Here is a 17889-nt window from a genome sequence, read left to right as displayed (position 1 = left end):
TAAGGATTTGCAGAAACTTGGTTGTAGGTATTCTGCTCTTCCAATCAAGGAACTAGAAACATATCATGTGACCGGTATGTCCAATCAAAACATTACATTTTGAATATCAAATGAAATCCACCTGTAATCAAGATCATTCTCTCACATGCCAAATCCTTAAAACTCCAATTGTGCCCTACTACTGGGATACAAAGTAGTTTGATAATATTATCCTCTTTTTATTTATCATAATCATAGTTACTATACACAACTCCTTATGCTTCCATTTTGAGGGAGTTGCCCTAAGTGGTTAAATGGAGCTCCTATTCCAAAGGCAGTGTGTTAAGCTGCACAGAAGATAGATGAATAGCTCTGTGAGAAAAGTTCATAGGCATGTTTGTGTTTCATCAGGGATGTCAACTTCCATTTCATTAGATAGTTGGTATTTTCTGACTGCTGTGTACTGGTGTTAAACAATTACCAAGTTATTTGTTTTGCTTTAGAAAACAAAATCTTTTGATGCTTATCCATTAAAGTCTTGCTTGCCATTTATTGCAATTTCTCACTCTGCATAGACATCTTTTTTCATTTTTAAACACAGACGGCTGCTTTTACTTTAGTTTTTAAAATACATTGTTGAAAGTACCAGCATTGTTTCCATAAGTGTCTTTCAGATCCCACAGCTGCATTAAGTCAATGAAGCAGTCCATCTTGTCTTAAGCAATTTTGATGTAATCAAGAACTGCGTTGTAACACCCTTGGCTGCACTTGTGTTTCTATCATAGTCGCATTCTGCTTTTTCACTTTTGAAATAGTATACACACTATTGTTTCTACAGCATTACAGGTGCTGAAAATCCTGAAAAAAGCTGCCAGGAGCAAAAATCTGCCAATGATGTGGCTGTAAATCTGGAGTTAACTCTATTAACTTCAACAGAGTTACTTTAAATTCTGATGCAACTCAGAGCAGAATGTGGGGTTATATGTACAACGCTGTGCAACAGGACATCATAATGTCTTCCTGACAGGTCTTCTTGTCATCATTTTTACTGTAGAAAGACAGGAATATCTCACTGTGTTACCAAAGAAAGATAAAACCATCTGGCTTACTTACTCACAGGGAGCAACATTCTTCTCTCAGTTACACTGGTGTAAATTCACTGGATTTTCACCTTTGTAATTGAGGGCAGAATTCAGCCCAAAAGGCTAGAGATGTATTATCAAGTCTTATTTCAAACATCATCGGAAAACTATTATTCTCAGCTTAGTAAAGGTCCAGAATGAGTCAAACTAGCATCCTGCCCTGGCCTCTTTCACTTCATTTTTCTTGATTCTGGAACAAATCTGAAGCATTATAGCATTAAACCCAGTGGTACAGCTGCTTCACATGCAGAGCCCCCATTTAGTTCCATGGGCGATCTCTGAGTATGGCAGCTACAACCCAAAGCCCTAGGGCCCTGATTCAGCATTCCCTCTCTGTTTAGGAAGGCACTTGAGGCTTAACTTGACTTCAATGGATCATAAGCATATGCTTTGCTTAATAAGGATGTATTTAAGTGTGTATTTAAATGCTTTGATGAACTGGGGCCTATATAAATGAGTAATCTGTAACAGAGCAAAATTCTCCACCACTCAATGGCTCTCAGATGTATTCTATTCTCACTAGCTGTGTGAAACTTACATTCTTCCATTCATGTGAGAGTGACCAGACTATCAAAATCTAAATTCCTCATGCATGAATGCTGTCTGTACATCAGTGTGATGGCAACATTGCTATTTGGTTTGCTAGACTATTTTGATACATTTACACATGGGCACAGCTATCTCAGGAGCCCTCATATAAAAATAATATTTGTATTCAGAACTTACATTTTAAAGCATTTAAGGATTTTTTTTTAAAATATCTTGTTTTAGCCATGCAGGAAAAAATGGCTTCCAATTAACCCAGGGTCAGTGGGAAATGTTATGCAAAATAATATTCCAGGCCCCAGTGTCTCACTGTATTATAATGAGTGATATTTTGAGGCCAAATTCTATTCTTGGTTTACACCAATGTATATCCAGCATAACTCCATTTAAATCTATGGAGTTACTTTTGGTATTTACATTGATGTAGCTGAAAACAGAATCTTGGCCATTATTTCCTCTGGCAGAAGCATCCCTCATTTGCTCCTATAGCATTTTACATTATCACTACCTCGGATATCGGATTGCCTTATTTTCCAACCTTACCTTCTCAACAGTGATATAGTTTGTGGGGGGAGGGGAGGCTGTTTTTTGTTTTTACTTTCCCTCATAATCTAAGGATTATTAAAAAGTTCACCAGATACAATGATATTATTAAGGGGGAAAAGATCTAAAACACAGGACTGGGAACTGGGAAGTCTGGGGTGAGTTCCTCTCCCCTTCTCCAGCCACTTTACACCAGATAAAAGGCTGGATTGGTGAACATGGGCAATCAAAGTCACATATTTGGCCGAGGGAGGATTCTCCCATTTCAGCACAGTGAAAGATAGCCGGAAAGTTGTCCTTCAAGCACTTCCTTGCACGTCCTGCATAGGGGGCAGACCAGGGGCAGGGTTGGGGACAGGAGAGGTGGATCAGAGGTGGATCTGCTGTATGCAGCTCTGTGAAGATTCCAGGCAGTCCTGTGACCCATAATGCAGCCGCTGCCATAACTTAAGGATATGTCAACACTGCAATTGCAATGTCTACAATTACAATGAAGCACGTGTAGGCATACCCGAGCTAGCTTTGGTCAAGCTAGTCCACTAAAAATAGTGCATCCATGCACTGCTATTTTTAGTGAGGTAGCTCTGGTATGTTTACATGTGCTGCAAGTGCGTTCCTGATTGCTGTGTAGACATACCCTTAGAGAGGCGCCTAAGGCTATCTAAATTATGCCAGCTGCCAATCTAGTTCCCAGAGCACCCCAGAATTGGGAGGGTGCAAAGGCAATTTAAATCCACTGTAACCCCTCCTAATTGTGGGCTGCAGGTTTTGTGTGTCTTTTAGAGTCACAGCACAGAATATCACTCTGAGCTTTTACTCTTGAGTTTTTCACAGACTAATTGTGTGACCTTGGGCAAATTCCTTCATCTCTTTGTACTTCAGTTTCCCCATCTGTCAATTAGGGACAGTGGTACTTTACTATGAGCGTGTTATAAAGCTTCATTCATTAATGTTTGTAAAACACTTTGAGATAGAGTTGCCAACTTGGTAATATCTAAAAACCGGACACTCCAGCAGGAGTGCCGGAACCTCCCCTGCCCCACCTCTTCCCCAAGGCTCCGCCCCTGCCCCACCTCTTCCCCTGAGGCTCCACCCCATCCATTCCTCTTCCCTCTTCCCCCCCTCACTTGCTGCTTTTCCCCTCCCACCCCCTTCAGTCAGGAGGGACTTGCCTGCTTTGCCAGGGCTGGGAGCTGCAGCTGCCAGGAGGTGGCCCTGGCTGAGTAGGGGCTGGGGTGGGTGATGACTCAGCCGCCCCCCCCGCCCGCAGTAACTGGACTTCGGTTGTCTGGTCAGTAAATCTAACTGGACACTGTCAGGTTCCCTTTTCGACCGGTCTTTCCAGTTGAAAACCAGGCACGTGGCCACCCTACTTTCAGATCCTTGGAGGGAAGTTTTCAAAAAATTACTAAGTATAATTGTTACTATTTTACTCTTTTCCAGATAATAGAATCCTGCAAGGAAAACTCCATTACTAATTTGAATTTACATGTATGTAAAGGCTACAAAATCAGGCCTAAAATTAGTCCTTTAAATATATTGGATGAAATCCTGGCCCCATTGAAGTCGGCAGCAAAACTCCCATTGACTTCAGTAAGATCGGGATTTCACCTGCTACCATGCAAAACTGATTTGAATTAGAGATTTACTATTTTTCTCTCCCCACCCCCGCCAAGAAATACTGTTCCCTCTGTTGCAAATTGGATATCTAGGTATATTATTATGGTGGTATAACACAAAAACACAGATTCCATTTTATTTTTCTGTGGTTCTGTTTGATTCAATCTTATAGTACTCTCCTGAGATTTTAAAAAGCTTCAGTATTTACTTCTAGGCCAAAATCCAAACCATAAATTTTATTTGAATCATCTAAACCATCATCAGAACATTATATCTTCTCTATTAAAAAAAACCACACACACTTTGGGTGTACATGATGAAATTCTAAAGACTCCATTTCCTGGTCACTGATGCCCCTCACCTTTAGGTAAAGATCAATTAGTCTCTTTTTTTTAAACCCATCAAAATGGATATTTGAGTCCCCCACAAAGTGGAGTTATAATACTAAAATCCATTTTTGAAGTGATGTAGAAGGGATATGACCATTGACAAAGGGCTATTATTCAGCAGTCTTTAGTATTGAAATTCTTGCACTGAAAAGGGTTAATTGCCTATTACATAAAGTTTTGAAAGAATTCCAGTCTTCTGTGTCAAATCCTATTTTCATCTCACTCAACCTTATTTTAATGACATAGAACTGGACAAATGGGGAAAAACACCCATGGCACAATTTCTGCCAATGAATATTTCAGCAGGTGCCTCTTGGCTAAAAGTCTAGATAAAAGCCTTGCTCCAGGCAAATTAAGAGTGGAAGAAAAGACTTCTAAGTACTGAGAGCTTATGAGAAAAGAACCAGCATAGAACCCTAGACATGATCCCTTCAATTGAAAACCTAGAGATCACAGCAAAAGGCAATTACAGTGGCTCCTCCCTTGTGTTAGTAGCCTGTATTTTGCTGTCCTGTACATCTAAAGTTTCCAGCTAAGAGAAATGCTTAGCCTCATATGTCTCATTTTAGTTGCTAAGTTATATGTGTTACAAACATTATTTCCTCTTTTTCAGAGTGTAGCCAACTCAAAGCATACTGTGCAAATAAATACAATAGAAAGGCTTGTGTTTTTAAAGTAGGTCAGGCCACTTTATGTAGGAGACACAAAACAGGTCTGTGTTGTAACAGCCTGACAGTGAAATCAGCACTGACCAGGACTTGATCCTGCAAACTCTTACTAGTGGATGAATGCCTTTCTTCCATGAGTAGTCCCAATTCTGGACAGCATTCCAACCCTGTTACATTGCTTCCTTCAGCTCAGAGGGGTTCCCCAAATGGTAGAGGGACAGCAGAATGCTTAAGGTAGAGCTGAGAGCACACAGGGGAGCTGTGGGGTGGTGCGGGAGTGACAGAGCTGGGAGAGTACCAGGGATGCCATTTGAGGGGGGGGGCAGGGGAGGGCTCTATCCCACACCCCCGAGTTTCATAGGGAAGATCTATTCACCTTAGACCCAGACAGAGCTCTTAACTGCAACAGCTTGAGCAGGGGTGGACAAACTATGGCCTGCGGACCACATCCGGCCCACCAGCTGATTTAATCTGGCCCTCAAGCTCCCGCTGGGGAGCGGGGTCTGGGGCAGCTCCATACATGCATGCCACTGCTCTGCACGGCTCTCAGAAGCAGCGGCATGTGCCCCCTCTGGCTCCTACACATAGGGGCAGCCAGGGGGCTCCGCACGCTGCCCCCGCAGCTACCATTGGCCAGGAACTGCAGCCAATGGGAGCTGCAGGGGCAGCGTCTGCAGACTGGGCAGCGCACAGTCTGGCCACGGCTGTGCGTAGGAGCCGGAGGAGGGGGATGCTGCTGCTTCTGGGAGCTGCTTGAGGTAATCGCTGCCCAGAGCCTGCACCCCAGAGCTCCTCCCACACCCCAAACCTCTGCCCCAGCCCTGATACCCTTCCTGTCCTCTGAACCCCTCAGTCCCAACATGGAGAACCATCCTACACCCCAAACCCCTCATCTCCAGCCCCACCCAAGAGCCCGCACCCCCAGCCAGAGCCTTCACCCGGTGCCCCAATCCCCTGCCTCAGCCTGGAGCTCCCTCCCACACTCCAAACCCCTCAGTCCCAGCCTGGAGCACCCTCCTACACCCCAAATCCCTCATCCCCAGCCCCACCCCAGATCCTGCACCTCCAACTGGAGCCCTCACCCCCCCAATACCCTAACCCCCTGCCCCATCTTGGAGCCCCCTCCTGCACCCTGAACTCCTCATTTTGGCTCCACTCCAGAGTCTGCACCCTCCGCCAGAGCCCTCATCCCCTCCTGCACCCCAACCCCAATTTCATGAACATGCATGGCCCACCATACAATTTGCATACCCAGATGTGTCCCTCTGGCCAAAAAGTTTGCCCACCCCTGAGCTTGAGGGTGATATGTGATGAGTTCCTAAGCTGGGAGCAGCACAGCCTTTGTGGCAGGGAGTTTGTTTATAAACAAGAGGCAGGGTGATTAAGATAACAAAAGGCTTATCATTAAAGAAAATTAAGGGTCATTAGATGATCCTGAAAGCACTGACAGGCACTTCAGTTAAAAGATAGGAAACAAAGGGTAGGAATAAAAGGTGAGAATGGAGAGAGGTAAATAGTGGTATCCCCGCCTCAGGGATCTGTACTGGGCCTAGTCCTATTCAGCATATTCATAAAAGATCTGGAGAAAGGGCTACAGAGTGAGGTGGTAAAATTTGCAGATGATACAAAATTACTCAAGATAGTTAAGTCCAAAGCAGACTGCGAAGAGTTACAAAGGGATCTCACAAAACTGGGTGACTGGGCAACACGATGGCAGAAGAAATTCAGTGTTGATAAATGCAAAGTAATGCACTTGGCAAAATATAATCTCAACTATACGTACAAAATGATGGAGTCTAAATTAGCTGAACCTGTCCATAAAGAGATCTTGGAGTCATTGTGGATAATTCTCTGAAAACATCTGCTCAATGTGCAGTGGCAATTTAAAAAGCTAACAGAATATTGGAAATCATTAGGAAAGGGATAGATAATAAGAGAAAAATATCATATTTCCTCTATATAAATCCACAGTATGCCAACATATTGAATAGTGCATGAAGATTTGGTCACCCCATCTCAAAAAGATACATTGGATTTGGAAAAGGTACAGAGAAGGGCAACAGAAATGATTAGGGGTATAGAACAACTTCCGTATGAGGAGAGATTAAAAAGACTGGGACTTTTCAGTTTGGCAAAGAGATGACTAAGGGGGGATATGATAGAGGTCTATAAATTCATGAATGGTGTAGAAAAATTGAATGAATGAATAAATAAATAAATAAATGGAGATATCCTATCTCCTAGAACTGGAAGGGACCTCAAAATGTCAAGTCCAGCCCCCTGCCTTCACTAGCAGGACCAAGTACTGATTTTGCCCCAAATCCCTAAGTGGCCCCCTCAAGGATTGAACTCACAACCCTGAGTTTAGCAGGCTAATGCTCAAACCACTAAGCTATCCCTCCCCACATAAGGAAGTGTTTATTTACTCCTTCACATAACAGAAGAACTAGGGGGTCACCAAATGAAATTAATAGGCACCAGATTTAAAATGAACAAAAAAAAAGAATTTCTTCACAGTCAACATATGGAACTCTTTGCCAGGATGAAGGCCAAAACTATAACAGGGTTCCAGTAAAAACTAGATAAGTTCATGGAAAATAGGTCCACCAGGGTGGGCTAGGGATCCAACACCATGTTCTGCATGTCCCTCTCCTCTGTTTGCCAGAAACTGGGAGTGGGCAACAGGGCAACTTAATGCTTACCTGTTCTGTTCATTCCCCCGGGGCACCTGGCATTGGCCACTGTTGGAAGACAGGATATGGGGCTAGATGGACCATTGGTCTTACCCATTAGGGCCATTCTGATGTTCTTATATAGAACCCAGGTGTATCTGCTCCCCGCTGTAACCCACTAGACCCCGCTCTCCTCCTAGAACTGGGATAGAACCCAGGAGTCCTGATGGGGTCTCTCTCTCCACAGCATTAGTAATAAGGAAAGAATATACATTAACATTTTAAACCTAACCAGTGTCCTCTAAGTGACTTGCCACAAGATGTCAAAACATGTTGTTATTAGAGCTAAGTGGGTCTAATATTTATTTAATTTTCCTTCTTTTATAAAAGAATTAGATACAGGGCTCCTGTCAACTAATTGCTAAGTTCTCTGCCAAAAAAACTAGAGTTTTCAAGTGCCTAAGTAGCCCCAGGAATCATGGTTAAAGTTCCCCCCCCCCCAATCTGAAATGGCACTCCTGGGAGCAGGAGAAGTTGAGAGGGAGCTGGTGGGGAACAGCCCTGGGAGACCACAGGGCAGCAGAAGTGGAGGCAGAGCTGAGAGAGCACAGGGGAGCTGTGGGGGAAGAGGATAGCACATGGGTAGCAGGGAGGACAGAGCTGGGGGAACACAGGGGAGCTTTGGTGGGGGTGGGGCAGAGCACAGGAGAGCTGTGGGGAGACAGAGCACAAGGGGATGAGGGGACAGAAAGCAGTTCATTTTTGCCCATTACTTTGGAGTAAAAATAAAAGACTCCTCTTGCATCTCCTCTCTCCTCACCATTCTGTGGGGATGCGGGGGCATGATGAATTTCTGACTTGAACTCCCAGGGCCATTGTGCAGGACATGGCCCTATATTTATGGCCGTATATTGAACTCAACTGGTGAAGCAAGCTGAATGGGCACAGTGGCATTCTTCCCCCTCTTCCCACTTTGCATTTCATTGTTAATACTTTTTATTGGCTCCAAAGAAAGCTCCAAAGCCTTGCCATTATACCTCCAGGAGGATGAGCATAACTCAGGTGAATTGATTCCCAAAGCCAGAGGAGCAGAGGATCTACAATTTCTTGGCCAGCCTATAAACATGGAAATTCCTGTGACTTTTGCCATTAGGCCAAGCCAAAGAAGCCTTCTTTTCCCCTAAAATGTTCCTTTGTCCCATCCTCTCCTTTCTTCCATTTTCTCTTTTTGCCTCCTCATGTTGTTTATTCATCTTGTTTCTTCTCTCAGTCCTTTACTTCTTATCCCATGCTTTCTTCTCTTTCTCTGTTCTCTTGTATCCCTTCCTTTTAGCTTCTCTTTCTCTCCTTCCTTTTTTGCCCCTATTCTTTTTTCTCTCCTTCCCTCCCACATCACCCTTCCCCTTTCTTCTCACCTCTCAACACTAGAGACAGTCAGGACATTATTTTATTTTTCCAAACCAGGAAAAATTTTGACAAATTATTTATTTCCCCCCGTGTTCCCCACCCCAAAAAGGGAACACCCCACAATGGAAAATTCCCTCCCCCCCCCCCAGTTTTCAGCATCAAAGAGTTTTGTTTTTTTTCTTTTTGTCAAAGAAAACCCCAAAATGTTCAAAAAATAGAAACTGTGTCACAAAAAGTGCTGTTCTATCAAAAGCCATTTTACATGCAAAAAATGTTTCAACAACACATTTTTGATCCACTGTCCTAGATACTCTTTCCACTTTTCCCTACCTTAGGCCATTTCCTAACCCTAAACCTCCTCAATGCCATCATTCTCTACTTCTCGGCACATCCTCCTCCTTCCGCATCTCAACCCTCCCATGCACCTTTCTATGTTCTGCACTCTGCACTGATCTGCCAATCTGCAGTGGAATTGGGGTAGGGATGGGGACAAGGGGAAAGGAAGGATCATCTTTTCTTGCTTGATGCTAGGTGATTGTTGTCTATTTTTATCTCTTCTGTATTAACCATGCAGAATCAGCCTCAAGTCTTCCATCAACAATGTCCACTGAGACCTGGCAGTGGTGTTGTCGTTCCTAAAGATAAATCTAGACTACAGAATTGTGTTAGGATAGTTGGAGTAAATTTAATTTTATAGGAGCTAATCAAACTGATTGCATTTAGATGGACTTTTAATGTAGCATAGCTTTAAGAGCCAAAACAGTACTCAGTATTTTATTTTTAACAAGAGTCAAGATTAAAACATAGTTTCGATGAAACATTATTAGGAGCTAGCCCTCTGGGAAGACATAGTAGAATAGCTGTCCTTAAATTTTAATTTGTTCAAGGCAGTATTGTAACTATTGCTAATACTCTACAAAGGACAGAGAATTGCTGAGCTTCAAGTTAGTGAAACAAAGCTAAAGAGTGTCTACATTGGCTTCTTTATGAACACTCTTCCAATGCCTTTCTTTGAAAGTGACCCACAATCAGTCTAAAACAGCATGAAAGATAATTGATGTTCTTATGCTTGTGTATAATTCAATAATCATTCATTTCTGTGAATAGATCCCTGATAAATTACACCAGTTTATCTGCATATATCTACACTGCAGTCAGAGGTGTGATTGCAGTACACATAGACATACCCAAGTTAGCTTTAATCTAGCTAGTGCAAGTACCAACATCAATGAAGATACCACAGCATGGATTTCAGTGTGGGCTAGCCACCTGAGGCAATCCTGCTATTAGTATTCAGGCTAGCTAGATCAAAGCTAATTCAGGTACATCTAACATGCTGCAATCACACTTCCAACTGCAGTGTAGACATACGTGAAGAACATTATGTCAAGTATCAAGGAGTAGCCGTGTTAGTCTGTATCTACAAAAACAACAAGGAGTCTGGTGGCACCTTAAAGACTAACAGATTTATTTTAGGCATAAGCTTTCGTGGGTAAAAACCTCACTTCTTCGGATGCATCCCAAAATGCCCAAATAAATCTGTTAGTCTTTAAGGTGCCACCAGACTCCTTGTTGTTTTTGAAGAACATTATATAACAGACATGCTTAGATATTTTCAGTAATTCGCAGAAATGAACATACACGCCTATGCTAGTTATATTCTCTTTGAATTTTAAGGAGGGTATTTATGGTCATTTTCTTATCAGAAATACAGAACGATCAAACTGGGTGAAAGCAAACAATATGTGGAAAAATGTAGATGTATACATCTAGGAACAAAGAACGGAGGTCAGACATACACAATGGGAAACTATCTTGGAAACAGTGACTCTGAAAAATATTTGCGGGGTGGGGTGTCATAGTGGACAATCAGCTGAATATGAGCTCCCAGCATGTCACTGTGGTCAAAAGGGCTAGTGTGATCTTTTGATATATAAACAATCAAATCTCATGTAGGAGTAGAGAGGCTATTTTACCTCTCTATTTGGCACTGGTGTGACTGCTGCTGGAATACTGTCTCCAGTTCTGGTATCCACAGTTCAAGGAGGTTGCTAATAAATTGGAGAGGGTTCAGAGAAGAACTACAAGAATGATTAAAGGATTAGAAAACATGAGTGATAGTGATAGACTGAAGGAGCTCAGTTTATTTAGCTTAACAAAGAGAAGGTTAAGGGGTGACTTGGCTACAGTATATAAGTATCTAGATGGGGAACAAATATTTAATAACTGGCTCTTCAATCTATTGGAGAAAGGTGTAACATGATCCAATGGCTGGAAGTTGAAGGTAGGCAAATTCAGACTGGAAATAAGGCATACATTTTAACAATGAAAGTAGTTAACCATTAGAACATTTACCAGAGGTCATGGTGGATTCTCCATCACTGACAATTTTTAAATCAAGATTGGGTGTTTTTCTAAAAGATCTGCTCTAGGTATTATTTTGGGGAAGTTCTATGGCCTGTGTCATACAGGAGGTCAGACTAGATGATCACATGGTTCCTTTTGGCCTTGGAATCGATGACTCCATAACAATTTATGATGTTTTTAACAAGTTCCCAAACCTGGAAAGACTTAGGTACATGCTTAATTTTAAGCAGAAGAAGAGTTCCATTGGCTTCAATGTGTGTTTTTTTTTTAAATATAATGGAGATATGCTATCTCCTAGAACTGGAAGGGACCTTGAAAGGTCATTGAGTTCAGCCCCCCTCCCTTCACTAGCAGGACCAAGTACTGATTTTGCCCCAGATCTCTAAGTGGCCCCCTCAAGGATTGAACTCACAACCTTGAGTTTAACAGGCCCATGCTCAAACCACTGAGCTATCCCTGCCACCCAATCATTACTCACATGAGAGTAAAGTTAAGCATGTATGTAAATGTTTGCAGAATTGGGACCTATTGTTGTGCTGTGCTAATCACAATGAGAACAGGGGGATGGTTTATCTTTTAAATTGGTAAGCACTGACAGTGTGCTTGGCACTGTACAAATCCAGACAGAGACATTCTCCATGCCCCATTTAATCTAAGGATCTGATCTTATGCCACTAAAGTCAATGGGAATTTTGGCACTGACTTCTCTGAGAGCAGGATCAGGCCCTAAATCGTAATTAATAATGCATAAAAGTAATAAATACCCAAAATACTGTCTGAAAACCAATGTGAATTCTTTTCAGTAATATCTTCCAGAACCTGCTTTGGGCCACTGATGATAGATAGTAATATTGAGCATCAATTCAGTACTTTTCAACTGTACTGCTCATAACCCTGTACACAGATGAGTAAGAATCACTATAACAAGAGCTAGTTGAAAGTATGTGGGATTTTTATTCGCCACATTTTTTTATCAGCTCAACATTTAGAACTATGTTACAGATGGGGAAACTGAGGCACAGAGCAGACAAGTTTTTGCCTAGGGTAACACATCCTAATACATTTCCCATGCATTGGTGTCCATTTCATTCCTAAACTAATTATGGAACACTCACTTAGTGAGACAAACCAGCCCAGGCCACCTTCCTTCTTCATGGTTTATTCAACCATGACTTTTTCCTCTAGATTCAGGTCTGTGCTGTTAAGAAATGAAATACCATCCATACTACCATATAGAATTCCATAAGCAGACCACCCAGGTTAGCAGTACTGAAAATAATAACAATTAGTGACCCAAATATAAGCAGAGTTTCAGACAAGGGGAATGAAGTGAAACAGGCACAGAGAAATGAATTGACGCATGAAGGCTCATCCATTGGATGGTTGGTTGCTGCTGGAATTAAGACCTTGGGTATGTAACTCTGCTATAGCTGAGGCAATTAGATGAGCTGAAGTGGAATTGGGATTAGGGCAGGTGATGTATGTAGCTTCAATATGTAAATATTACACTTATGTTTGTAATGGACCTTTACATGTCCAGGGATCTGCAGTATACAGAGGGAAGCTACCATTTTATGATGCAAAGTGGATGCAGCATGTTATAGAGACAAACTGTGCTGTCCCATGGAGGCTTTATTTTTGCTCTTTCTTACCTTGTTGCTTCTCTAAATCTAAATTATAACTCATTTAAAAATATATATAAAGGGTTAACCATTGAGCCCAATTCTTTGGATGTGTGAGGTAAACAGAAAAACAAAACATTTGTTGCATTAGAAACTTTTGAGGTTCACCCATAATTAACATAGTACTGGTACTTTATACTGCCCTGCACATCTAATCTATCTCTTAACAATTAAATGTAGTTTGTTTTACAAGTGCCGGAGCTACATTTATTTTTGAGACATTATTGCAGTTTAGTACCTAGCTAGCAATTAAGTACCTAGCTATATTGTCTGTCATTTGTTCCACACTGGGTGCCTAAGGCTTCCACACCCATGCTAAATACTGCTCACATGAGCAACAGAGACTTAACATGGCTCACTGTCACACAAAGTATTTAGGGCCAAATTTTCAAAGTTATTTAGGCACCTAACGTTATAGATAGGTTCCTACTGGGATTTTCAAGAGTCCCTTAACTGATTAGGAGCCTAGACCTAGATTATCAAAGGTATTTAGACTCCTAACTTCCAGTAATTTCAATGGAATTTAGGAGCCTAAATACTTCTGAGGATCTGGGCCCTAACTCCCATTGATTGGACTGATCTATGGTTTTATGACAGGGTGCATGACACACACACCACCTCTGGCAGCCTCTTCTTCTTCACATGACATCTCTGATGTGGAGGTTGTTGTTCACCACCTTCCAACTTTCACAGTAACAAAAGAGTCATAAAATTTCCACTCTCCTTTGGATACTCCTCTGGCCAGGTAACTGACTCTCTTTCTTCCTCTTCCTGGCTGGCCTGCAATCTTGCCTGATAGTATGAGTATTGGAAGTGATTTGTTCCGTAATCGCTAGCAGCCTAGGAGTTAAAAAACCCTAAACCCCTTACTACTAGGCATCCCTACAGAAGTTGTTGAGACTGAAGAGGAGGACAGCCACTTTATCTGCTGGCTGAGTGTAATGGGACAACCAGTCTAATTGGACAGAAGTCCTTCTATGAGGGGAATGTTAACAAGCTTAATTGTCAGCACAGGTCTAATTAACTAGAGAGTGAAGTGATATAAATCAGAAGCAGGGACGGCACAAGGAGAAAAAGGCTTGCAGAGCATAGGCGTCCTCCCTACGTGGCTGAGGGAAAGACTAGCATTTCTTTGTAAGAACTTCGTCTTAGACAAACCTCACATTCCTGTTGGGAAGCATTGGCTGAGGAAGCTAAGCTTTTGCTTTGAGATATTTGGTGGGCTGAGGGAAGTGGGCTGAGCTTTACCTTGCTAGACACTTGAGGGAACACATTTACTTAAGTGCTTGACCTGAAACCCCATTATCCCAGTTTTGTTCCTAGAAAGAGGCAGCAAGAGACTGGCCTGTGACTTGAAACCAGTAACTGTGATTCAGGAAAAGCCTACTGAGAAGCATTGTCATTGATCTGTCAATATCCCTTTTCCCTTATGCTCTCTGATTGCCCCAAAGCATACTGTACTCAGTCTTTCCATGAATGGGAAAATGCATTATACTACTTCTTCCCTATTTGCTTTAATACATACAGACTCATCCATAAGAACAGGGTGCTCTAGGCTAGCTGTGATAAACAGAAACTGCCTCTCATGAGATAGTCAAACAGGAACTTGTTTAGTTTTATCTACCCAGACTGCTGCCTTCATTACAAAATGGGGTTGAGCCCACAATCCATTTAACCACACATACTCTTGACTGAATGCCTAAACAGCTGGGAAGTTGTGTCACATTATGAGGATATAATAGCACTTTTGAAATAAGCATTACTCTTTCTAGCAGTAGTCTGTTAGCATCAGACCACTCCTTCTGCTCCAAATGCTAGATGCTAGAGAAGTCTACTGAGGTCAGAAGTCCATTTCACTACTGTTTGGTCCAAGCTGTGACTTAAATGGAGACACTGGGCAAGAGATGAGTCAACACAGTTTCATTTGGGCCCCCTTGTGGTGACAATAGGGAGAGCTCTATCCAGCAATCTCAATAAAGTATCACCTTTTTACCCATACAATAGAGCTGTGTTCTCTGTGTACCAAGAGAGCCAGAACTGCCCATCTTGCATAGGTGACCTGCTGAGAGGAAGGCAGGACAGCATGGATCTATTTACAAAGATGAAGATGGGCATAACAAGGAGAGCTTTCCTTTTCAGGGAAGAGACAGGCATTTCTGACTTGAGATATGGTACCATGAGAGTAGAGTGACTGACACCTGCAGAGTCTGAACTTCTACTGAATTAGAGTCCTCAGAGAAGAAAGAAATTAGCAAAATCATTGCTAACCGTTAGTTATTAGAGCCGGACAAATTTCTGCTATTAGATAATGTAATTATTCCCCAAACTATATTTAATTATCAGGTACACAGATAAATTGACATTTTTATTCCTTTTTTAAATATTGAAAATTAATTGAAAAAAGCTTTTTAAGAATGATAATTAAATAAATATGCTATGAAACAAGGCCATGTGCAATTTCATTTTATGTGTAAATTATATGTAGGCCCAGGGGGGATGCAGTCTTATTATACAGTTTACTCCTCCATTAGCATTTCAATGGAAAGACTTTTACTCCTGGTTCTGAGGAAAATAGGGAAAGTATGCAGCACATGCCAGAGACTCATTCATAAAGGGGGCTGAAAAAGTTCATTTCTTTCCCATAAAAACTTTGGTTGGTTGGTTGGTTTGGTGTGTGTGTGTGTGTGTGTGTGGCGGGGGTTGTTTTATTTTGTTCTTGATCTGCAACTGGAAGTGTGGAGCAGAACTTACTTCACTGTGAAGCAAGCTATAGTATAGGTTGCAGGAGGTCTTAACTTATGCCCCAATACTATAATGATGGATCCCTGATGAAAGTCCATTTGTGTGCATGCAGTGGCAGAAATGGGGCCCTAGTTTGGAGCAGGAAATCCTTAGTAATCTAGCAGAAGCTCTTATCTTTGGCCTTTCTACTTTCCCAACATGTACAGATAAATAAATGCATACATCAGATAGGGGCCTATAGCAACCCATGTGATATTTGTACATAGTACAGAACACTCATATTTTTGGAAGAAGCAAAAATATCACCCAGTGCTGGGGGCATTAGTTTCTTCTCTCATTAGGCAGTTCCTGGAATTTCTCCATCCAACTGTGGTGTATTCAGCAGTGTAACTGATATCCCTTTGTTTGCTGTGTATTGCACCTTTAAACATGTAAGGGCTGTGCTGTCTGCAAGACAGGCTGCCATTGTATGTTCACTTTAATTCAGGTTGTCAGAGGAGACACATACACTGGGAATAGTCATGGATATCTTACTGTTGTTCTTTTTTGTTTTGATGTTTTCTTAATCTTCATTGAGTCACATTGAGTGAAAGTAGCCATGGTTAGTGTCAACCAACCTGATTTTATATTTTGATGAGATTGCAGGTTTGGTTGATTAAGGTAACTTCATATATGTAATATACTTAAGATTTAGTAAGTTGTTTGACTTAGTACCAGACAACATTCTGATTAAAAAATTAGCATTTTGCAATGTTATTATTTTATTATTATACATTATGGAGAAGAAAGGCAAGACTGCGAGAAGAATGGCGGATGTGTTGTGATCGGCGCAGTCTTAACAACAGCTGAAGACCGATCGATCCAGGTGATATTATTTGCACTATACAGTGCTATTTATTTATACTATAAAATAAAGAACATGTTAACTGGATTAAGAACTTGCTATTCAACATTTTTATCAATGATTTTATCAATCTGGAAGTAAATATAAAATCACTGGTGATAAAACTTGCTGATGATCAGAAGATTGGTAGAGGGATTAATAATGATGAGGACAGGGCAGTCATACAGAGTGATCTGGATTGCTTGGTAAATTAGGCCCATTCAAACTATGCTTTTTAATACAGCCAATTGCAAGCTTATACATCTAGGAAATGCAGGCCATATCTATATAATGGGGGACAGTCCAGGCACTAGCGGGGGAAGCACGTGCCTGGGGCGGCACAGGCTAAGGGGCGGCATTCTGTCCATTCTTGGAGCGGCACAGTCCAGGCGGCTTTTTTTTTTTTTTTTTGCTTCGGCAGTCCGAGCGGCTTTTGTTTTGTTTTGCTTCGGCAGTTCGGATGGCAGTCTGAGCGGCTTTTTTTGTTGTTGTTGCTGTTGCCTGGGGCGGCAAAAATGGTAGCGCCGGCCCTGGGGATAGTATCCTGGAAAGCAGTGAGTCTGAAAAGGATTTCAGGGAATATAGTGAAAAAGCAACTGAACATAAGCTGCCAGTGTGATGCTATGGCAGAAAAGGGCTAGTGTGATCCTTGGATGTATAAACAGGGGAGTAGCAAGTAGGAGCAGGGAGATGATTTTGCCTCGGTATGCAGAATTGGTGAGACTGATACTGGAACATTGTGTACAGTTCTGGTGTCAACATTTTTAAAAGGCTGTTGAAAAATTGTTGTCCAGAAAAGAGCCACAAAAATGATTCAAGAGCTGGTGAAAATGCCTCAGTGAGAGACTGAAAGATTTCAATCTGTTTAGTTTATCAAAAAGGAGATTGAGAGGTGACTTGATTACAGTGTGTAAGTATCTTCACGGGAAGAAAATACCTGGTATGAAAGGGCTTTTGCCAATGGAGAAAGGAATAACAAGAACCGATGGCCAGAAGCAGAAGCCAGACAAATTAAAATTAGAAATATGACACAGATTTTTAACAGTGAGAGTGAGCAACTAACGGAATAAACTACAGTGGGGAGTGGTGGATTCTCCGTCTCTTGATGTCTTCAGGTGAAGACTATATACCTTTCCTGAAGACATGGTTTAGTGAAACACAAGGTATGGGCTCAATACACGGGTACCTGAGTGAAATTTAATGGCCTATGATACGGTCAGACTAGATGATCTATTGGCCCCTTCTGGCC

This window comes from Chrysemys picta, chromosome 4, assembly GCF_011386835.1.
Source record: "Chrysemys picta bellii isolate R12L10 chromosome 4, ASM1138683v2, whole genome shotgun sequence".
Lineage (NCBI taxonomy): Eukaryota > Metazoa > Chordata > Testudines > Emydidae > Chrysemys > Chrysemys picta.
Note: the sequence above shows the minus strand (reverse complement) of the source record.